The sequence below is a fragment of the Psammomys obesus genome, unplaced genomic scaffold (assembly GCF_907164565.1).
Source record: "Psammomys obesus unplaced genomic scaffold, mPsaObe1.curated_primary_1811, whole genome shotgun sequence".
In the NCBI taxonomy this organism is placed as follows: domain Eukaryota; kingdom Metazoa; phylum Chordata; class Mammalia; order Rodentia; family Muridae; genus Psammomys; species Psammomys obesus.
Genome location: NW_026596079.1, coordinates 489,437 through 513,765, shown reverse-complemented (window position 1 = coordinate 513,765; position 24,329 = coordinate 489,437). Strand labels below are relative to the sequence as shown.

Here is a 24,329-nt window from a genome sequence, read left to right as displayed (position 1 = left end):
AGACCCTGTCTCAAAAACAAGGTGAAAGGCATGGAACACCATCAGAGTTGTCCTCTGACCTCAGCATGCATGCTGTGGTACACATGTGCCCTCACTCACACACAAAGATTTAAACAAGAGAAAGCACAGCACAGCAGTGCATGCTTTTAATCCCAGCAGCACTCAGAAGGCAGAGGAGCTAGATCTCTGTGAGTTTGAAAACACAGACCCAGGCACACACACAGCAAAGGGTGGGGGGTGGTATGGTATGGGTGTTACGGTTCTATGGCTCTAGAAAGGTGAACCTACTGCTTTGAACCTCCAGTGGGGATGCCAGAAGGCAAGGGTAGGGTGTGTGTAGAGGAAACTGTTCCTACTAGAAGCCAGAAATCAAAAGAGAAAAACTGGGTGAGTCACAGTCCCACAATCCCCCAGTGACATAGGATCTCTTACTTGGTCTCACATGCTAAAGGTCTCCCCTTCCAAAAATGCCTTTCTGAGGATCAAGCCTTTACACAAAAACCCTTGTAAGGACATTCAAGATCCAAACTGCAGGGCTGAGTGTGGTGGAGCAGGCCTTTAATCCCAGCCTTCAGGAGAGGCGAAAGGATCACAGATGGATCTCTGTGAGTTTGAGGCCAGGTCAGTCTACACAGTCAGCCAGGTCAGCCAGAGCTACAGGTGAGGCCATGTCAAGAGGCAGGGTAGGGGAAGAGAATCTAAACTACAGTACAGTTGGGGATCCTGCCACCATCACCGGGCCTGCACTACCATGGCCTGTCAAATACTCCATCTTCTCACGCCACAACCACCCCCCCCAAAGCTCTGCTAGTGAAACCCCACCCACTCCAATATTCCAACACCACCTAAACATAACCCTCCGGCCTTGGCACCACAAACACAGCCCAGTGTCCAGCTTCTTGGCCTCTTCCTCTTGGTGCCCTGGATCTATGGCACACTTACATATCTGCAAGCATCTCTGGCTAAAGCAGAGCTCCCTTTCTATACCTGCCGTTAAATACAACCAGGAAAACCCAGTGAACAGTTTCCCCTCCCCTTCCAAGCTCCCATATCAATCAATGCCTGGGGCTGCTTGAATAGCTTTCCCAGCCCCTTCATACTTGTTTTGTTTTGTCTTTATTTTTTTTGAGACAGGGTTTCTCTATGTAACCCTAGCTGTCCTGGATCTCCCTCTGTGTAGACCAGGACTCTGGTATTCAGACAGCCACCTGTTTCTGCCTCCCAAGTACTGGGGTTAAAGGCATGCACCACTAACTAACACCAGACACACTTTCTTTATGCCAAGATCTTCTTTGACTCTTAATCTTCATCAAGAGCTCTCACAGGCTAAGCGGCCAGCACACAATCTCCACTACTAACTTCCCAAAGGGGCTTCAGCAATTCTCCTAGTCTACATTCCCTCCCTGTCAGGATTATTGCCCCTCTGCAGCAACCATTCTTTAAAGAAGCGTCTTCACTGCCCACCTGTAACTTCCATTCTGTTTCCTCTTAAACATGCTTTTCTCCTCTCCTTTTTATCTCCGAGTCTTCTCTTCCAGACCATCAACGGCTTTGACACAGACCCAACAGCAGTGTCCCACACTATTTACCTGACAAATCAAAGCCAGGTCTGGATCACTCTGCCCTTCCTACCCTAGAGGATCCCTTCCGTCCTCTTACCTGCCTAACCTTTCTCAGGAGAGAATTTAGTTGGGAAAGTGTTTGCCATGCAAACAAGAAGACCTGAATTTGAACCTTAAAACTCACATTTAAAAAATGAGCTGGTGAAATGGCTCAGTTTTTAAAGAGCACTGCTGCTTTTCTAGAGGGCCCAGGTTTGATTCCCAGCACCCAAGCAGCAGCTCATAGCCTTCTGTAACTCCAGTCTCTGAAGATCCAATACCCTCTTCTGGCTTTCATGGGCATCATGTATGCATGTGCAACCCAGTCATACATTCGGAAAAAAAAAAAAAAAAAAAAAAAAAGAACCCATACACATAATAAAACAGTCTTAATAAGAAAATTTGAAAAAACAAAGATATTGTATGCATATAATCCCAGCCCTAGGAGGCAACGACAGGTAGATCTCTGGGGCTCACTGCCCAGCCAGCCTAACCTTTTTAGGTAAGCCACTGTCCAGGGGGAAACCTTGTCTCAAGAAACAAAAACAGAACAAACAAACAAACAAAAAACAAACTGAATGGTATCTGAGGAATGACATGAGACTTCCTGTGGCCCATATATGCTCCCACAAACACACTACATTAAAGCAGATGAAAAAAGCATCTAGAGATTTCAAAATCCCATCTCCCACACTCCACTATTAGCACTTGGTGGATCCCCTGTTCCATGCTGCCTTCAAGCGCGCTACATCCAAGGACAGCTGTAGCTGTGGGCTTTACAGAGTGTTCTCTCTCAGGAAGCAGTCCTCTTCCCCAGCTGGTGTGCTTCTTCAGCTCCAGCTCTGTTCAAATTTCATGTTCTTTGTGAATGAGGACACCTAACTCCAGCCATCCTCCACTGTGTCTGCCACTCTGGCACAATGTCACTCCTCCAAATGCAAGGATGTAGGCACAGTAAGAGCAAAGACTGGCCAGCATGCACCCTTACTGTGACCGCTATGAGGCTTCCTAGACACATGAGCTATGCATTCATACCCTGGGGTCAGAGAGGTCACAAGTGGCTCAAGGATGATTATGGTGAAAAGGGAAAGCTCTGGACTCTTGACACTTGGAACTTGAATACAGGTTCTTCTAATTAGCTGTAAGACCTGCATCTGTCACAACCCTCCAGAGCCTTAGGCCAGGAGCACTAACCACAAACCCTGTTCAGAGCAGAGTATATGAAACCTAGCATGTGTCCAGAATGGCATGTGGAATCTATGAATCAGATTACAATGAGACTAGGCAACGTTTATCTTTAAAGGATTTTTCTAGACTCTACACACATTGACAGCATCTTCTGACAAGCAATGTTCAAGCCATTCCAAGAGTACCATGTTCCTGGGGAGTCATGTTTACAGCCCCTCCAGGAGTGCTATATGCCTAGGGAACACATTTACAACCCGCTTACATTTTTGAGATAGGATTTATGTAGCCTCAGCTGGCCTCAAACCAGTGTTAGGATTATAGGAATATATCATCACCCCTGGCCCATAATAGCCATCCCATCCCCTTTAAAGCCTCCTCTCATAAAAAATAAAAAAAAAAAGATACCGAATTATTAAATACCTGCAAACTTGTAAAGTAGGTTAGAAACCAGATCTGTTTATTCCCCATTTTTTCAAAAAGGATTTTCTTTTCTTATTATTTTATGCATAGGTATGTTTTGCCTGCATGCATTTCTGTGTACCATGTATGTGCAGTATCCACAGAAGCTAGAAGAAAGCACTGGATCTCCTGGAACTAGAGTTACAGATGGTTGTGAGCCACAATGTGGGGGCTAGGAATTGAATCCAGTTCTTTTAGAAGGGCAGACAGTACTCTTAACCACTGAGCCATCGCTCCAGCCCCCAAAATGGATTTTCTTTAATGCATGCACAAAAATATTTTAAATGCAAAACATTTTAAGTGAACATTATTTTTCATTTAGAACTATTAATCAAACAGGAGAAAAAAAACATGTATCTGTATTCATATACACAAATATTAAATATAAAACTTCCCTACAAAAATAATAAGAATTGAAGATAGCTAGCTGCTACCAGGGAGGAAACCTGGACAGTTACGGTATAAGGAGAGAAGACTTTCCATTACCAGCTTTCTCCTCCCATTTAAATTTTATTTTGTCTGTGTATGTATGCGGGTGTGCACGCCACTATGCTGCTGGAGATAGCTCTTTTCTTCCACCATGGGAAGGATCAACTCAGGCCCTTAGACTTGGCAGCAAATGCCTTTACCCACCGACCATCTTGCTGGTCTTCCCTTAAATGTTTTTTTAAGTTTTGCACATTTGCTCAAATAATTAGTATTAAAAGAAATACCTGGAGACTCAGGAGATACTTCAGTTGGTAAAAATGCCTGCCTTGAATCCATGAATTTTTGAGTCTGGTTCTCAGAACCCACGCAAAAAAGGCCAAGTATGGGGGCACACACTTTGTAATCCCAATGCTAGGAGGCAGGACTGGTGGATTCCTAAGGCTTGCTTGATAGTCAGCCTACCCTAACTGGCAAATTCCAAACTGAATGGAATTTGTCAAGAAAGAAAAATGAAAATGTGAAGAAAAAAAAGAAAGAAAGAAAGCTGGAGAGTTGGCTCAGCCATTAACAGCACTAGTTGTACTTGGTGAGGACTCTGGTTTAGGTACATTCTCTGCACCCACATGGTGGCTCACAACCATCTGTAACTCTAGTTCCCAAGGACTAGCACACCACCAGGCACACAAGCAGTGCACATAATACATGAAGGCAACACTCATACCCATACAATTTTTAAAAATCTTAAAAAAAAAAAAAGATGTCACCTGAGGAGTAACACTTTACGTTATCCTCCAGCCTCTATACACACACACACACACACACGTGCACTCACACATACATGAGCACATACAAACACACACATAAAAACAAAAACTTTTAAAAGGTTCACTTTGAATGGAAAATATAAAAGTAAAATTAGGAAAACAATATATATTATCAAAAGAAATATTCAGAAATAAATTTAACCACAGTACAAAAAAAACTATAAAACAGTGCTAAAATAAATCTGAGACCTAAATAACGGTAAGAGAGCCTATGTTCACGGACTGAAAGACTAAACATTATTAAAACAGACACACCCCACATTAACCCACATATTCTACAACAGTTCCTGACGAATCAGTCTTGTGTTGTTTGGAAAAATAGCCAGGACAACCCTGAAAGTAACATGGAAATTCTAGGACCCAGAATTGCTAAGACAATCTGGAAAAAGATAACGAGTTTCTCAGACTTGGACTCAGACTTTCTGACTTGGAAGTCTACTGCGAAGCTACAGGAGTCAGGACAACGTGGCACTGGCACGGGGACAGACAGAGCAATGGTAGAGTCAACAGTCAGCAAAAAATAAAACCTCCGTTTACAGGTAGGTGATTTTTGACAAGGATGCCAAGATAATTCAATGGGGGAAAAAAAGTTTGTCCAACAAATGAAGCCACCAAAAATGAATAGCCACACACAAAAGAATAAAGTTAGACCCTAATTTCACAATCTATAAAAAAAAAAAAAAAATTAACTCTGGCAGCCATTGTGGTACATGTGTGTCATTCCAGCACTCAAAAGGTGGAGGTAGGAGTTATCAGGAGTTCAAGGCAGGTCTCAGCTACATAGTGAGTCTGAGACCTGCTTTGGCTACCCAAGACCCTATTTCAACCTTCCCTTAGTACATAAATTAAAAAAATACCTGAAATGGATCAAATATCTAGATGTATAGATAACATACAAAGCAACATATAGAGATAAAAATGCCAGTGCATAGCAGGGCATTGGTGGCACAGACTTTGATTCCAGCTCTCAGGAGGCAGAGGCAGACAGACCTCTGTGTTCAAGGCCAGCCTGGTTGCAGGGCCAGTTTCAGGACAGCCAGAGCTATATAGAGAAACCTTCTCTCAAAAAAAAAAAAAAAAAAAAAACCTTAAGAGAAAAAAAAAGTCAGTGCATGAACTAAAATCATACAATTCTTAGTAGAAAACACAGGAATAAAATTTGTTATTTTATTTGCTGTTTGACAGAATTTTGTCACATATCCCAGACTGGCCTTGAACTCACTATGCACCCTAACTAGTCTTAAGCTGAAAGCAAACCCCTGGCCTCAACCTCCAGAATGTTGGAACTATAAGGCATCTGCCAACATACAACATCAAATTAGAGCTCTCTCTCTCTCTCTCTGTCCCCCCCCCCACACACACACGCATGTACACATCCATACACAGGCACAGATCCCAAAACTTGTGAGGCTGTGAGGCTGAGTGAGTACCAGGTCAGCCTGGGGTACAGTAAAATCCTCCCTCAAAGAAAAAAAACAAGAGGAGGAAAAAGAAACAGAAGGAAGAAAGGAAGAGAAGCCACCGTGGAAAACACAGAAAAGAAGGCTTGGGAGAGGGCTGCAGAGATGGCTCAGAGGTTAAGAGCACTGGCTGCTCTACCCGAGGTCCTGAGTTCAATTCCCAGCACCCACATGGTGGCTCACAACCATCCATAATGAGATCTGATGCATAATGAGATCTGGTACCCTCTTCTGTACATGCACACAGAACATTGTATACATAATAAATAAATAAATCTTAAAAAAAAAAAAAAAAGGCTAGGGAGATGGCTCAGTAGGTAAAGCACTTGCTCCCTGAATGTTTAAGGAGTTTAATCCCAGCATGCATGCAAAAGCCAGGCACAGCAGTACATACCTGTAACCCCAGCACAGGGAAAATTGGAGAAACTGGAGACAGGAAGATCTGTTGCTGGCCAGATACCCTAGCCAAATAGGTGAGTTGCAGATTTAGTGAGATTTTGTTTAACAAGGAGGAGAACTAAGGAAGACACCAGCTGTAACCCTAACCCTCTAGCCTCTACTCACAAGTGTATGAACACACACACACATACACACACAGGGAGGGGGGGCAGGAGATGGTGAACAAAGACATGGACTAGGTGGACTAGGTGGGATAGGGCTGTCACACTCATGCCAATGCTGAGTGGCAGCTGTGCCTCCGCCCTCCACCTTAGTTAACTGTTGTACACTTAGACCAGGCTGCAAGAGGACAGGAGTGTTCTATTGGCTCCTCAGCCTCCTTTTTTATTATTATTTTTTATTTTTTAAAATTTCATATGCATTGGCATTTTGCCTGCATGTGTGTCTGTCTGAGGTATTGGAGCCTCTGGGATTGGAGTTATACACAGTTGTGAGCTGCCATGTGGGTGGGTGCTGGGAATTGAACCCAGGTCCCCTGGAAGAGCGTCCGCTGCTCTTAACCACTGAGCCATCTTTCCGGCCCTGCACCTAGCCTTCTAATGAAACTCACCCATAAAAATGCCAGTGCATAGCAGGGCATTGGTGGCACAGACTTTGATTCTAGCTCTCAGGAGGCAGAGGCAGACAGATCTCTGCATTCAAGGCCAGCCTGGTTGCAGGGCCAGTTTCAAGACAGCCAGAGCTATACAGAGAAACCTTCTCTCAAAAAAAAAAAAAAAAAAAAAAAACCTTAAGAGAAAAAAAAAAGTCAGTGCATGAACTAAAATCATACAAAACAGAGTCACACTATGTAGGTCTGGCTGTCCTGGAGTTCACCTTGTAGACCAGGCTGGCAAACTCACAGACTCAACTGCCTTGGCCTTCCCAATGCTGGGGTTAAAGGCTGTGCCAAAGCCCTGGCTTGGTTCATGTATTTTAGAACAGCAGTCAGTAACTCATTTCTGTCCCTATACATACATGCACGCACACACGCACGCAGGCACCCCCCGGCCTGAGGGGTTGGCAATCTGGGAGAGGTGAAAAATGAAACTCTGAACAGCGCCGTCTTTGCAGACTCTAGGTCATAACCTTCCGGAGACTAGCCTCCTTGTTTACTTTCTTGCACATTTAAACAGTAGAACTTATGAACTGTGGACTTTTACAATGAGAATGAATTTTATTGCTTGATAAACAGAGCTCAGGGCTAGGGCCTAGAGAAGGATCCGTGATAAGAATAAGATACAGTCTATTGGTGGAGGACACAAAGTACTAGGAGTCTCTTTCATAGAGACATGTTCTGTTCACCACAGCATCAGGGCCTAACCACGTTCAGGATATTGGGGGATTCAGGAAGACTGGCTCCTAATAGAAGAACAAAGAATAACCAGGCTGATTGACCACTTTCACTCTGGCATTCCAAGTAACATATTCGTCATTCATTTCCTTCTGTTGAAGAAAACAGGCCTGAGTGGTTTGCAATCCTGTTTTCTCCAATGCTTATTCTAAGCTGTGCTTCCTACAGGGCAGGCAAGTACCTTTACCTTCTAAGCTATCTCTCTGAACCATGTTTCCCTTTCTTAACCATAAGAAAACAAAAACTTCTCCAATTCTAATGGAGAAACTCATTTTTTCTGATCAACTATAACATTTAAAATGCAAAGAGACTGGGAGAACAAATGGCCAAAAGAAGTACCGAATTAAACATGGCAAAAGACAAAACTGTTATCATACAAGGACTAACTAAAAAAATAGGTACTGTTTCTCAACGGGTGTCTCCAGGTGCATTCATACATTTACAAAGCTGCCAAAAGCTTTTTCACCCTGGTGAATGTTTCACAATACTCACCAGCAGGAGCTGGTTACATAAATTATAGCACATCCCTTACTACAGAATACCAGGCAGCCATTTCATCACTGGAAAGGTGCTGCTACACAACAACCCAGTCAACACAGTTGAAGGGGCAAGGGTCGTGTGGTGGTTTGAATAAGAATGCCCCCCCTTGGCTCATCTTTTTGAATGCTTAGCACCAGGGCGTAGCAGTATTTGAAAGGATTACAGGGAATGGAAGGTGTGGCCTTGTTGGAAGCCCATGCTAAGCCCAGGCGGCCAGAAGATCTGGCTTCAGCCCCAGCACCATTTGTGCCACCATGCTCCCCATCATGATGTACGCCTCTGAAATTGTAAGCAAGCCCTAAATTAAATACTTTCTTTTCTAAAGAGTCGCCTTGGATATGCTGTCTCTTCATAGCAACAGAACAGTGACTAAGACAGGTCAGAAATATTTTCAAAAGGAAAGGGTAGGAAAAAGATTGCATACACACCATGCACTTTCTAAGTGTCTGTGGGAGAAGCTGGTCACCTGCCTCCAAGGACCCAGGCTTCCAAGCTTCCACAAGAAACCATGAAGTCCAAGCACCCATGTGCTTCTCTACCAGGTCACTGCATCATCTGTTCGAAGCTTTGAAGCTTTTTTTTTTTTTTTCCATGACAGGCTTTGTGTACTAGAGCTCCGGCTGTCCTAGAACTCACTCTGGAGACCAGGCTGGCCTCGAATCCAGAGATGTACCTGCCTCTGCCTCACAAGTGCTCTGCAGAGAGCAGTATAAGAAGCACTGGAAAGCCAGGAAGAACACAAGGCTGACAATGGATATGGTTCATTTAGTCCTCACTAGCCCCTGGCTATACAAAATACACACCCCCAGAAGGATAACCAAAACTGTCTCCTGATATTGTCAAATGCCAGAGATGAGTGGGTCAAAATCATCCCTGGCTGAGACGCGGCAAGTGGAAGGGGGAGGGGCTAAGGCCAAGGGGGCTCCTAGTAACTAAGCACACTGTGGTCCCAAAGCAGAGAGACCAAGTAAAGGGAGGTGAGGAGTCTGAGAACCTTGGAGGCTCTGTATTCCGATGAACTGGCTGCCATCCAAGCCTGGGTACGACTTTCTTCCACCCAAGTGGCAGGGAGCACATTTACTCTTTTTCTGTGGAGCTGTGATAATGTCCCAATCTACATTCGCCCCTACTAGGAAGCTGCATCCTACCCTGCTTTGGCCTATGGAAGCTGAGCCACCAGTTCAAGATGAAGCTTGAGCAGACACAGTGAGCTCTTGATATCCTCTTGCCATCAAGCTCTTCAAGATGACCTTGAATTCCTGATCCTCCTGCCTCCACTACCCCATCCTCACCTTGGGCCCCAGTGCTGGGATATGATTTTACACAAACTTCAAATCCTACAAACCATCTATCACCTATTTTCGTGCCTTTACTCCAAAACTTGAAGCACCTACCTACAATGTCATGTTCTCCTTACTTTCCTCCCATTCAACTCTGGCCTAGGCAAAATTGGGGCATGGACTATCTCTTGCCTGAGCCTTCCCTCATCAATGCAGTCCCTGCAGTCATTTGCCTTCCAAATTTCTCAAGCAAGCCAGTCCTGTAAATACGCCAGAGAAAGAGTTTAGATTTTGTAAGCCACATAGCTATCATGACTACTCAAATCTGTTGAAGCTGCCAAAGCAATTCAAAAAGGAACGGGTCTGACTAAATAGAGATACAACTTTATTGCCAAGGGGCTAGAGAGATGGTTCAATGGTTAAGAGCACTGGCTTTTCTTCCAGAGGACCCAGATTCTGATCTCAGCATCCACATGGTGGTTTACAAACATCTGTAACAACAGTTCCAGGGGATCCAATGCCCTCTGTGACCTGTGAGGACACCAGGCACATGGACAGTTCACAGACATACACCCATACACATTAAAATAAATAAAGAAATAAATAAAAACTTTATTGGCAATAGAGACCAGGGCAGTGAGGAAAGATAGAAAGTGTGTACTTGTAGATTCTAGTTCTGATCCCTAGCCTAGAGAACTAATCTGGCCTTTCTTTCTGTTAAGTTTTTGTTGGTGGTGGTTTTGGGTTTGAGGCTTGGGTTTGTTATTCATATGAGATTTTAATTATTTTTATTTTATGTGTAGAGGTGTTTTCCCTGCATATATAATCTGTGCACCAAATAGTGCTATGCCCAAAGAAGCCAGAAGAGGGCATCAGATCCTCTGAAACTGGAGTCACAGATGACTGTTAGCCCCCATGTGTGTGCTGGGAACCACACCCAGGTCCTCTAGAAGAGAAGCCAATACTCCTAACCAATGAGTTATCTCTCCAGCCCTTTTTGGCTTTCTTTGAGATGGTGTGTCACTATGTATTCCTATGTAGCCTGGAACTCAGAGATCTGCCTGCCTCTGCCTCTCAAGTGCTGGGATTAAAAGTATGTAGCACCACTCCAAGCTTCTTGCTGTTTTTCTTTAAATCACATCTGTGTGTATATGTGAGTACATGTGTGTGGGTGCACACATGTAGAGGTCGGAGGACAACTTTTGGGGATCAGTTCTCTCCTTCCACCATGGAGACACTGAACTCAGGTCATCAGGCTTAGCAGCAAGTGCCTTTACTTCCTACACCATCCCACCAGACCCTAAAGGTTGTTTTGTTTTCCTTTTTAATATGTAGAGTGTTTTGGCTGCATGCATGTCTGTGCACTACACATGCAGGGCCCACAAAAGGGCATCAGCTACTTTGAAACAGCTGTAAATTATGGGTCAGGTGCTGGGAACTGAACCCAGGTACTCCAGAAGAGCAAATTCTTAACCACTGGGCCATCTCTCCAGCCTGGAGATTTTTTTTAACATTTATTTTATTTTTATATTAAGTTTTTATTTGTTTAAAAAGAGGAGAGGGCATGGGGTGACACTGAGCAGCAGAGACAGTGGGGAGTTCCATGAGTTTCAGGCCAGCCAGTGCTATGGTAAAGACCTGTCGGATTTTGTTGCTTTTGTTTTTTTCCTGAGACAGGATCTCTCCATGTAGACTAGGTTGGCCTCAAATTCACAGAGATCCACCTGTCTCTGTCTCCAAAGTGCTAAAACTAAAGATGTATGCTAGCATGATTGGTTAGGAACCTGTCCTTTTTAAAACAAACAAACAAACAAACAAATAGCCAGGTGCAATGACCCGTGCTTGTAATCCCAGTGCTGGGAAAGGCAGAGGCTGGAAGATCTCTATGAGGCCAGCCTGGTCCACAAAGCAAATCCAGGACAGCCAGAGATACACAAAGAAACCCTGTCTCAAAAACACAAAAACAAAACAAACAAAAAATACAAACAAGCCAGGAGGTAGTAGCACACAACTCTGACCTTGGAATTGAGAGGCAGAAGCAGGTAGGTGGATCTCTGTGAGTGGGAGGCCAGCCTGATCAACAGCATGGCTTCCAGGACAGCCAGAGCTACACAAAGAAACTCTATTTCAAAAAACAAAACAACACGCACACACACAATTTTTAAAAACTTTGAGACAGCTAGCCCTGGAACTAGCTCTGTAAATGAGGCTGGCCTCCAACTCACAGAGATCCACCTACCTGCCTGTTTCCCGAGTGCTGGGATCAAAGTCATGCACCACCATGGCCCAGACAATTTTACATATTTTCTTTATGCGTACGTGGACAAGTGCATGCCAAGGCACTTATGTGGAAGGTAGAAGACATCTGGGAGTCAGTTCTCTCCTCTACCATGTGGGTCTTGGGAACTGAACTCAGGTTATCAGGCTTGGTGGTAGATATGTGTGTGTGTATATGTTGGGGGGAGGTAGAAGGGAGAGAAAGAGGGAGAAAAAGAGAAGGGAGAGAGAGAGGGAGAAAGAGAGAAGAGAGAGAGAGCAGAGACAAGTGGGGAGATGGGAGGGGTATAGGTAGAAGGGGAGAGAGAGAAAAAAGAGAAAAGGGGGAAGAAGGGAGAGAGGAGGGAACAGAGATGTAAGGGGAAGGGGGAAGGGAGGGAGGGGGAAGATGTGTGTAACTTGGCATGCATGTAGAAGTCGGAGGACACCTTTCTAGAGCTGAGTCTCTTCTAGCTTTCTGTGGGTCCCAGGGATTGAGCTCTGGGAGCCAGCAGCACTTACCCAGGCAAGCACCTTTATACCGACTGAGCTATCTTGCTGGTCTACTTTTCTCTCTTTTTAAATTACATTTATTTGTTTCCTCGGTGTGTATACATATGTGAGTGCACATGCCACAGCATGCATGTGGACAGCAGAGGACACATTTGAGGGTCATTTTTCTCCTTCTACCATGCTGGACCCAGGAATAAATTCAGGTCATCGGGTTTGGTGGCAGTTGCCTTTAGACCTGAGCCATCATCTCTCTGGCCCTCTTTCATTTCTCTTCTCTATCTGATATGGTGTGTCATAAAACTCACCTTGAACTTGCTATTTAACACTGGATAACCCTAAACCTATGATCCTCCTGCCTCCAACCTCTCCAGAGTGCTGAGATTACAGGTATGCACCACCACACCTGGTTTTATGGGCTGTTAGGGAATCAAACTGGAGACTTTGGTCATACTAGGCAAACACTCTACAACTGAGCTACATCTTCAACCCAAACCTGGCCTTCTCCTTTCCATGTTTTTGGCATTGAAATACACATACATACATGTAATTGCACATAGATTAGTTGTTCAGTTTAAAAGTAATGAATAAGCAATACTTGGGAAGTACTTGCATAGAATATTAAAAAAAATATTTCTAGAGGGAATGAGGGAGGGGCTACAGCTGGGATACAAAGTTAATAAACTGTAATATTAAAAAAAATTTAATTTAAAAAATATTTCTAGTGCTGACTATCATGATTTTGCTAACAACAATCACCAAAAAGGCTGTACCAAACACTGAATCAAAAAACAAAGCACACACACAAACCAATCCAGTGGAACAAAACAGATGATGCCAGGATCTTCTCAGTATACACACTGTAAAAAGATTAGTAAGCATTTGACATGAGACAATGAGCACGAGAGAGCAATCACACATCACCGTAACTCATAATAGATGCCAATGGAGCTCACTGATGTCACTATCACACTTGAGAGATCGACGGGACAGTGGGCATTCCTAACACCCAGGAAATGTCAGCCACGGGGTTGTCAGGTCTTGATCGCTGCAGAAGTGGACATGGACAGTGCTACAATCCAGGTGAGGGGAAATTTTCTAGCAGGATAGCAACAGCTGCCCAAGGACAAAGTCCAGGGCAGTCTGTCACAGGGCACAGGGAAGACATGGGACACAAAGTTGGGGGCAACTCAAGAAGCCAATAAGAAACATAACATGGCGACATAGGAACCTCAGAGAGGTCAATACCTAAGAGTAAAGACTTTTATCTCAGGAGGCAAGTAAGGTAACAGTAGGAAAGGGGTCTCACGAACTGGTAACCAACACAGTCTGTCTCTGCATGCACACAGCAGGCTGCACATCCAGTCTATTTCCATGAGCAAAGCCTTGTGGCATCCTTACTGGGCACCTAAAGGGCCAACTATGACGATTTTGTGTAAGATCCAGTAGCAGAAGGGTTTTGCTAGTAAAACTAGAAATTTCAGCAAAGGAACATAGTTCAAGGATTTTTTTTTCCCCATCAATAGCATCAAGGAGTTAAGACACTTAAGGAGAGACTGCAATGGTAAGACTGAAATTGGGCAAGGACTGGTGAGTCTTTGTGTGTGTGTGTAACTCCTAACCCATGGCCCTTTCCCCAGCACACATATGGCAGAAGCTAGAATGAAATGGGACTACCTTTTTCTTTTGTTTAAAGACATGGTCTCATATAACTCAGGTGGTTCATATAACTCAGGTTGGCCTCCATTCTCCCACTGTCATCCCCCAAGTGATGGGCACCATATCCTAAAAACCAGTCTCACCTCCAGTGCCACGAATCTCAAGGCTTTACTTAATTCCTCTATTAGAGTATAAGTGAAATTTTACCATTTTCAAGAATAAATCTGAAATAAAGAGGGACATGGCAATTCCCCTCACTGTTTTAAGGCCTGTCTTAACTTTTTCCAATAGTTTACCAAGGCATGTTACTGCGCTAGTAATACAAAGCTCTCATTGTGTTACTTATGCCTTCAGTGTCAAGGCTTATTTTAATAAAGTTATGTTTCTTTTTTTAATTTTTTTTTTTTTTAGATTTACTCATGTTTTTTATTTGTGAGTGTTTTGTCTGCACATATGTCTGTGAGCTACATTCGTGCTTGGTGGTTCTTTTGGAGGTCAGAAGATGGAATCAGATCCCCTGGATCTGGAGTTGCAGACAGTTGTGAACCACCCTGTGGGCGCTGGGAATCGAACCCAGGTCCTCTGCAAGAGCATCTAGTGTTCTCAAGCACTGAGCCACCTCTCCAGCCCCAAGTTCCCTTTCTTAATTCAAGGGTTAATGCTGCAGTACAATAATGGTTCTGTGAGCTTGACTCACACCGCCCAGGGACTACATACACTAGCCTCGTCTACCCCAGCCAGTACTGTGTTCTCCTGCGGTAATTCATGAGAGGCTTGCTCTCCAGAAATACCTTCAAAGCCGCTCTATGCAATAATTTATCTAAGTGTATGAAATTGGTTCTTTCACCTTTATAAAGATTTACTTCCAAGCAGCGAGATGGCTCTGTGTGTGTAAAGGCAATTTGCTCAGAGTTCAGTCCCTGGAATCCATATGGGAAGTGGCTAGAAACAATGCCTAAAAGTTATCCTCTGACCTCTACATGCTGGTGCTGGTACATATAAAAACAAAAATCATTGCACACACACTCACACACACACAAATTAAGATGTTTTAAGGCACGAATAGCAGCGCTTGCCAGACAAGATAATGAGTTTGAAACCTGCCTGGGCTACACAGCAAAACCCTGTCCAAATAAAACATACATATGTATGTATGTATTCAGCTTAGGCACTCTGTAGCACACAATCTAACCCAGACCCTACCCTGACAGCCTGCAACTCAGTAGCAAGAACAGTTCCTGACAACCACTCAAACTTCAAGGCATGAGAATTTTACAAGTCTTCAGTCAGAGTCCTCACAACAGAATTCTGAGACCAATACTATTAGTGTACCCATTTTACAGCCAAGAAACCAAAGGCAAAGGAGACCTTACCTAATACCACAAAGCCAGTAAAGGAGGAGTCATGACTCAAGGGCGGTCAGTCTGGCTCCAGAAACAGCACTCATTTTCACTCTGCTCCAGCCTCTTGCAAGACAGCTGACTAAAGCACGAGCCACCTCTCCGTTCCCTCCTCTGCACTCAGAATCCCTTAAAGACTGGCTCTCCTGACTATGCAGTCACACCTCTCCTTCGTCTAATTCCCTTCCCCCCACGCTCGTTGTAAAAAGGGGAGCCGTGGACAAAACCACCTGCTGTTTACAGACTGCGCCCAGGACGCAGTGCTCAATTGCCCTCCCTAGCTCCCAAAGACAAACGTCCGTATTGTCTGCACCACGGGAGGGACTAAAGCCTTGCAACTGTACGTTTCTCTGCAGAGGTCACTGGAGGCCTGGCCAACCCGAACAACACGGAAGGGGGAGGGGGCCCAACCGCATTTTTGCGGCTGAAGGTTGCGTAGCGCCCACAGCAGCTGCGGTGAGCAGCAGCATGGAACACACCCACAGCTGCCGCGCCCGAAGCGGGCAGCACGTTTTAAAATAAAAGACAGCCTGGCCGGGACGCACAGCCTGCCGGCTCGCAGCCCCCACCCACCCCACGCCTGGCAACAGCAGGCGCCCGGGGAGTTCCGAGTCTGGAAGGCCGGGTCGAGGGACCACCGGAGCCTGCCGCAGAGGCCCTGCCGCGAAGCCAGGGCGCACCACGCGCAAGCAAGCCACGACCCGACCCAGAGACGCCCACCGACTCCCGGGCTTCACGGACAAAGCCTGGCCCGCACGATCCTCGCCCGGCCAACACCATCTCCCACCACCACGACTACACTGAACAAACGGACGGAGCCCCTCGAGCAGGAAGGGCACAAGCACATCGGCTCTGGGCCTGGCCGCATAACGCACGCGACACCTGTCCTCGGGCCGACTCCACACACCTGTCTGCAGGCCAGGCACCCTCCCATCTCACACCCACCGTCGGGGCCACCGCAATCCCAACCACCTCAAGCAAAGGGCTCTCACTCAACTATCTCGGGCAGGGACGCGCACTCACTCACGCCCATCCAAAGGCCGGGAACGCGTGCAGACCTCGGCACCCTCACACCCACCCTCGAGCCCCTTCTCGCACGCAAAGCCGCCCTCACGCTCCCGGGCCCTCGGACGCGGCGTCCTCGCGCGGACCCTCCCCGACCGTGTCACCTGGGGCCCCGATTCCTAGCACGACCCGGCTGGGGTGGGGGGTGGGAGCCTCCGCCCGGGCCAGGCCGTGGGGCCGCAGCGAGGCCTCTCCGCCATCTTCCCGGCCCGCGCCGCCCACCTCCCCGCGCTCTCACCAGCCGGCCCTGCTCCCGGCGCGCCGCCGCAGCCCCTCATCCCCGACCGCACGCCGCGCCCCAGCTCCCGGCGGCTCCCGGCCGCCGTTGCCGCCGCAGCCAGCGCTCCACGTCCTGGGTCTCCGCCGCTGGTCCAGTGCGCTGCGGCCGCGCGTCCCCCGTCACCAAGCGCAACCCCCCGCCTCCGACTCCGCCCCCGCCGGGACGCCGGCGCCGCCAGGGGGCGCCGCTCGCGAGGCTGCAATGCGCCTGCGCCACCGCGCAGCCCCTCGGGAGCCCAGAGGGGAGCCTTGCCTCCGTCGGAGGCCACGCCCCCGGTGCCGCACTCCCCGATTTTGCTCTCGCCTGTGCCCGCCCACTTCTGGCGGTCCGGGTCACCTCAGGTGTGTCCTGAGGAGGTGGGTGTGGCGCGATTTTACTAGTCCTAACCCTGCAGGGGTTCCTGTACCTGAGCCTTACCTCCTCCTCGACTCTGGAAAGGTAGCCATTGTCTAAAACATTCTGCGTACTCCATGTTTCTAACGTGCCTTTATGGTTTCCCTCCTTTCGTGCCCTTAACTATTCTCGCGGTAACCCAGACACAGCCTTAGATGTGTTCCCTTCTCTATTTTTGTCTTGTTTTGTCCTATGTGTGCTGTGTGTGAAGCATGCGCGTGCACGTGGAGAAGGACCGCTCCTTCCACCATGGGTTCCAGGGATGAAACTGGCAAACTCAGGCTTGCGCAGTGAGCGCTTTTACCCACTGAGCCGTCTCCATGGCCCTTTTAAAATTTTTATTGGTTATTTATTTTTATTTGAGGCAGGATTTCGTATGGCTCAGGCTGACCTTCCGTTTACTGTAGCCATGGATGCTTTGAAATTCAAATCCTCCTGCCTTCATCTCCCCAGTGCGGGGATTCCTGGCATAGGCCACCATATCCTGTTTACGCAGTGGTGGAGGTGGAACTCAAGAGTTTTCTGCATACCAGGAGAGCACTTGACCCAAGGAGCTACATCCTAAGCTGCCTTTGGGTTCTTCTGTGGTTGTTTCTTTCAGATGAGTTCTTGCTATGTGTGCTCAGGCTGGCCTCAAATTTAAGATCCGCCTTTTACGGGTTACAGGTGCGTTTGTCACCCTTCCAGGTTTTGCTATCTTTAGGGTGTTTTTGTTAGGTTGGTTTGGTTGGTTTGTATGGTTTGGTTTTTCAAGACAGGGTTTCTCTATGGAGCCCTGGCTCTCCAGACTAGGCTGGCCTTGAACTCACAGAGATCCACCTGCCTCTGCCTCTCAGTGCTGGGATTAAAGGTATGGGCCACCACTGCCCAGCACCAGTTCTTTTCTTTAAAAAAAAAAAAAAGTATTACTGGGGCCTAGACATTAAGAGGGCATACTACTCTTGCAGAGGATCTGAGTTTGGTTCCCAGCACCCACGTGCTCAAAACCACCTATAACTTCAGCTCCAGAGGATCCGAGCCTTTAGCCTTTGCATTCATGTACACAGACACACATAATTTTTTTAAAATGATAAAAATAAACCTTCTAGGGAGAGGGCTCAGTGGTTAAGAGCACTCTCTGCTCTTCCAAAGGTCATGAGGTCAATTCCCAGCAACCACAAGGTGGCTCACAACCATCTATAATGTGAACTGATTCCCTCTTCTGGCAGGTGTAAATGCAGATAGAACACTCATATACATGAAATAAATAAATCTTAAAAAAGATAAAATAAAGACCTAGATAAATAAACTTGAAGTTAAAAAAATAAAAATAAAAAAATAAACCTTCTAAATACACTACTTACTTTGTGGATATGTACAACTGCATGCATCAAGGCCTGCATGTAGATTTCAGAAGACAACTTAAGAGAGGCAGTTCTCTCCTACTGCATGGGCCCTGAGGGTGGAACTCAGGTCATCCGGCTAGTGGCAAACACCTTTACCCATTGAGCCATCTCTAGCTCTTGTCTTCATTCCTAGTTGTACTTGCATTCCACTTGCAGCCAAATAAAATGGCCCAAAGCTCTTCCAGGACTGGGCGGCATTCTAGCTGTGTCCAGACCCCACCCTGCAGTCATAAGGAAGAGTTCAGACCCTTCAGCACCTTCCACTGCTGCAGGCTCATACCCTGTGGCTCTCCATAATGCTCACACTTAGCACTTCCTTGCCGAGTGATCTCATACTGCACACTTATATATAGACAAGGGCTTCTGTTATGTCTCCACCCCCCTCATCGATGCTGTTGGAAAGAAGCATTCTATATATTGCACAAAGAAACACACAAACAGCAACGGTAGCTGAGCAAGGCAATTTGCTTTTGCAGAACTAAATTAGCCAGGCTAGTGAGTATACTGGGGCAGGAAGTCCCCTTAGTTTTTATCCTAAGGCAGATGGTGACTGTGTTGAGTCTTTTTCCTGTTGCCTGGGGTCGCCTCATAGTCTTTCCTGATTGACTAGTTTTAAAAGAATCAGGATGAAGTAAATGAAGGGAGAGGGTGAGGGGTTGGTGGCTACAGATCTTGTAGTTTGGGAATTGGCGGAGGGTGGGAGCTCTGTGTAAGGAAAAGTTTGACTAGGTAGGGGAAAGTAAAAGGTTTGAACTTTTCAAAAGTTTTAGAGGGTGGGTGAGATAAACAGAAGATTGGCCCTTGGTGAGCTAGTTATCTTTGGTAGGGGAAAAAGATGTTTTTCTCATTCACCTACCTGAAGTAAGCTGACCCGGATGAAGCTAGAACTATCTGGTCCCTACTGCTGAAGAAACACCACCGACATGGCTGACTGGATTCCTTTTGAATGTTTTTTGTTTGGTTTTAATATTTTTGAGATGTTTATTATGTTTGTTTCATGTATGTGAGTGTTTATCCGAATGTATGTCTGTGTACCATATTCATGCAGTGCCTATGGAGCCAGAAGAGGGCATCAGATCCCCTGGGATTGGAGTTGCAGACAGTTGTCAGCTGCCATGCTGGGAACTGAACCCAGGTGCTCTGGAAGAGCAGTGAGTGCTCTTAACTATTGAGCCATCTCCAACCTCCCGCCCCGCCCCTGCCCTGCTGCCACTCCCTTTTAAGGTTTTGATCACAAACTTAAGATGAACACTTCATGCTCCCAAGAAGTCTTGCATTTTTCTTCAGGGGACTGTTTCCCACTTTCAAAAAAATGGCTATTTCCTAACTTCTCAGACCCCTTTAGTTAGGCCTCCTATTGGTGACCAAAAATCTATTACCAAACGATTGGACATCCGACATTCAGCTCTGGCGGGCCTCCCACTTTTCCTGTGGAAAGTTTGATGGCTGTTCTGCTCATTTTGAAGGTTGGGCTTGAAATGATGATACACACAACATATACTATATGAAAGAGGTTTATTGGATGGAGATGGAGAAAGGAGAGAGTGAGACACGATGGGGGAGGGACGATGGCACCCCTACAGAGAAAGGGGAGAAAGCAGGAGACAGCAAGAGAACACAAGAGCAAGACAGGAGAGGTAGGAGGCAGGGTCCATTTATAGCTTCTGCCCAGCTAGCTGCCCAGGAGGCACATCTGCCTGACTGGAGACACGTGATGACATCATAGGTTACTAGGCAACCCAGAAGCAGGCTGCCTAAATACTAACAGGACTAGAGGTCTGGACTCATTTCTATCCTTTGAATTTTTAATATGTCCATTTCTACTGAACATTTTTCAAGAACATTCAGATATATTCTAATTTTTTTTTTTTTTTTTTTTTTTTTTTTTTACTGTATTTTACGCGCATGGGTGTTTTGCCTGCACTATGTCTGTATACTATGTTTGTGCCTGGTGCCTATGGAGGTCAGAAAAGTGTCAGATCCCCCAGGAACGGAGTTACAGATGGTCTGTACTCTGTGCTGGGAAACTAACATGGGCCTTCTGGAAGAATACCAGTGCTCTTTAACAGCTGAACACTCTCCAGCCCCTCTAACATTATTCTTTGTAAAAACAGAATGTCTCCTTTACTTCCTTTGCTTCCCACCATGCCCATACTCCTTTCATGACTGCGTGTTCTGGGAAAACGTGCCTGTACCTCGATGTCATCTTGGTTGTAGAGTTCAGTCTTCCCTTGTTCCGTAGCTCCACGGACATGCTATTTGTTGAATACAGTGCATTCTCCCACTGTCATCTTTTTATTTTCCTGCGAGGAGCATTCCACACCTTGCGGTTAAATTGCCTGTGTTGATGGGAGTTCTGATGCTTAAATTGTCAAATTGGGAAGATTGAGACACGCCCTGAGATTCTGGGCATGGTGGCACATCCCTTTAATCTCGGCCCTTGGGAGGCAGAAACAGGGGAATCTCAAGGTCAGCCTGATCTACGTAGTTAATTCTAGGCCAGCCAGGACTGCCTAACAAGATCCTGGCTTAAGGAAAAGAAGAGGAGGGGGAGAGAAAGAGGAAAGTGAGGAACAGGAAACAGGAACAGGAAGTAGCAGTGGAGGAGAATATGCCCTCTAAGGCATTAGTGAACCTTATCTTTGGGAATTTCTCTATAAAAAGGGAGAAAGGAGAACTCTAGATGAGTTCCAGCACATCCTGTCTCTGCTTCCTGATCAACAGAATTGTAAACAAGCAGCCTTAAGCTCCTCGCACAACCTCAAACTGCCCCACCCCACCACGCCCAGCCCCAACTGTACTTTCACCCCCTGAAACTCTCTCTCCCTTGAGCTGCTTCTTATCAGTTACTGGGTCACAGCGACAAGAAGACCAACGCAGAAGCGCTGAGTGTAGAGGTACAGGGCTCCCAGGAAATGATCCTATCTGTGGTCTGCATGTGACCCAACAGGGTATCAGTGTGAACTGAGGGTACCAGTAATCACAACCCACAGTTTGGGAAAGGGACACGCGTGTCTTCTGCTGGGAGGGCTTCTGGGGGGAGAGGGAGGGATTGTATGACGCCCACCATTTGCACTTCAATATGACTATAAGGAAGATCTCGGATCCTGGATGAGGGTTTCCGTAGAAGAAAGTATAGAACTGTGTGTTCATTGTTTGTTTGTTTGTTTGTTTGTTTTGTTTTGCTTTCATCACTGTTACAAAATAACTGATATAAGGCGTGTTGGTGCACCTGTAATCCCAGCACTCAGGAGACAGAGGCAGGAGGAATCACAAGTCCAAGGCTAGTCTGGGGTACATTGTCAGACCAGCCAAGTGGCATCTCAGATGCAAGGAAACAAAATCTGACGTAAATCCCAACCAACTCCTAAGAATTTGTAAGTACACAAAAAAGCAAAATAAAAAGGAGAGCAAAATGTTTAAGTCAGAGCAGCATAAGGGGGCGTGGGAGATGGGCCTTCAGGTGCGTGCACTTGCTTCTCTTAGAGAGAATCTGGGTTTGGACCCCAGCACTCACAACCAGCCCAACTCCAATTCTACGGGGTCTAATGCCCTCTTCGGGCCCTACAAGCACTCTGCACATGTGATACACAAGCGCAGGTATCTATTAATTCATGATGTTAATTAATTATTTTTTTTAAAGAAAGGGACATTCAGTTTGAGGATTTTTTTTTTTGAAAAGTTTTGTTTGTTATTTCTACAGTATTCTGCTGGTCAGATCACATTATAGATGGTTATGGGCCACCATGTGATTGCTGAGAATTGAACTCAGGACCTTTGGAAGAACAGCCAGTGCTCTTAACCCCTGAGCCATCTCTTCAGCTCCACAATGTTAATTTTAATAGACTGTTTTTATTTTACTTAAAAGTTTTTTATACAGTGTATTTTGATCATGTTTCCCCTCCCCCAATTCCTCCCAGATCCTCCCCTCCAAAAACAAGAAAATCAAAACAAACAATGAAATGAAAGATAATAAAACAAGGCAAGAGGTGGTGGCATACGCCTTTAATCCCAGCACTTGGGAGGCAGATGCAGGCAGGCCTCTGAGTTTGAGGCCAGCCTGGTCTACAGATTGAGTTTAGGACAGCCAAGGATATACAGAGAAACCCTGTTTCAAAACACAGTAAATAAGTAACAGAACAAAGAGCACCCATACACACATACAAACACAAAAGAAAATCACACACACTCAAAAACAAAAAGAAAAAAACAAAACAAACAAACAAAAACCAATGAAGTCTCTTTAATTTTGGCTAACTACTGCTGGGCAGGGCCTACCCTGGAGTCTTGTTCATATACCCAGTGACACTCCAGTGGTGAAAACTGATTTCTCCTTTTCTAGCAGAAATTCAAATGTCTTCCTGTTTAGGAGTGAGACTTTGCAACCACTTCCCCTTTTCTGTCCTGGGATTTTTGCGCCCCCTTGACAGACCTTGTGCATGCTGTAACCGTCTCCATGAGGTTTCCTGTGTATCAGTCCGGTTGCGTCTGGAAGATGCTGTTTCCTTGGAGTCATCCACCACTCTGGCTCTTACAATCTTTCCATCACCTCCTCTTCTACAGAGACCCCTGAGCCCTGGGGGTAGAGATTTGGTGAAGACATCCCATGTAGGACCGAGTACTCCAAAGTCCTTCACTCTTCCGAATAGTGTTCAGTTGTGGGTCTCTGTGTTAATCAACTGCAAAGAAAAGCTACACTGAGTGATGCACTGATCTGTGGTACAGCAATATGCCATTGAGAGTCGAGAGTCGCTTTATTGCTCTGTCCCTTTGGCAGAATAATAGTATTGTTTGTTTGTTTACTCAACTTACCTAGTCTCAGCTTCTTGTCTACTTTAGCAGTGTCAAGTATAGGTTCCATTTCATGGAGTAACCCTCAAATCCAATCAAAGAGTGGTTGGTTATTCTCATAACATTTGTGCCACTATTAAACCAGTATGTATCACAGGCAGATCACTGCTGTAGGTCATAGAATTTGTAGCTGGCTTATACTGATTTTTCCTTCCATTAGTGTCCAGAGTACCTTCCAGCACCCTGAGTGCTAGTCAGTAGCAGGTAGACTCCTGTGTGTCCTCATGGTTTTTTTGTTTGTTTTTGTTTGTATGTATGTTTGTTTGTTTAAGACGGGGTTTCTCTGTGTAACAGCCCTGGCTATCCTGGAACTCACTCTGTAGACCAGGCTGCCCCAGACCCACAGGGATCCACCTGCTTCTGCCTCTCGAATGCTGGGATTAAAAGGGTGCGCCACCACTGCCCGGCTCCGTGCATTCATTTGTAAAGTCCTTTAGTGTTCCTTGTCCCTCCCTGTACTCCCTCTTTTTGCTCTGCCCTTCTCCCTCCCATTAAATCATTAAATCCTTCTAGTTTCCCACAGAAGTCCTCAGTAGACACATGTGTACTTATTCAGATTGAAACACACACACTGAAAGCTTCAACACTAACATATAAGAGAACACATATAATATTTACCATCTTGGATGTGGGTTACTTCACTCAAGGTGAATGACCTGCAAATTTTATGATTTTGTTTTTCTATTTTTTGGAGGGTTGTTTTTTTGTTTGTTTCATTTTTTTTTTTTTTTTGAGACAAGGTTTCTCTTGACTGTCTTAGACTCCGCTTTGTAGACAAGGCTGGCCTCGAACTCACAGAGATTCGCCTACCTCTGCCTCCCCAAGTGCTGGGATTATAGGCCCATGCCACCACGCCCAGCTAATTTTGTTTTTCTTAACAGCTGACTAACATCCCATCTTTAAAGAAGATTTATTTACTTATTATGTATACAATGTTCTGTCTGCGTGTACACCTGC

At 45.8% G+C, this 24,329-nt stretch overlaps 1 protein-coding gene across 3 annotated transcripts in view; it reads right to left on the bottom strand.

Annotated features, from left to right (window-relative positions):
• The window catches only part of Arhgap39 (Rho GTPase activating protein 39), a 93,128-nt gene extending 76,285 nt beyond the window's left edge, over positions 1-16,843 (bottom strand). For 2 of the 3 annotated variants that reach the window (XM_055626600.1, XM_055626602.1), the window contains exon 1: positions 16,702-16,843. The gene's annotated coding sequence lies outside the window, so the exon portion shown is untranslated. Of the gene's footprint in view, positions 1-15,371; positions 15,511-16,701 lie in introns of those variants that run through there. The other variant, XM_055626601.1, reaches the window with a different exon arrangement.
• Positions 16,844-24,329: the final 7,486 nt, after the last annotated feature.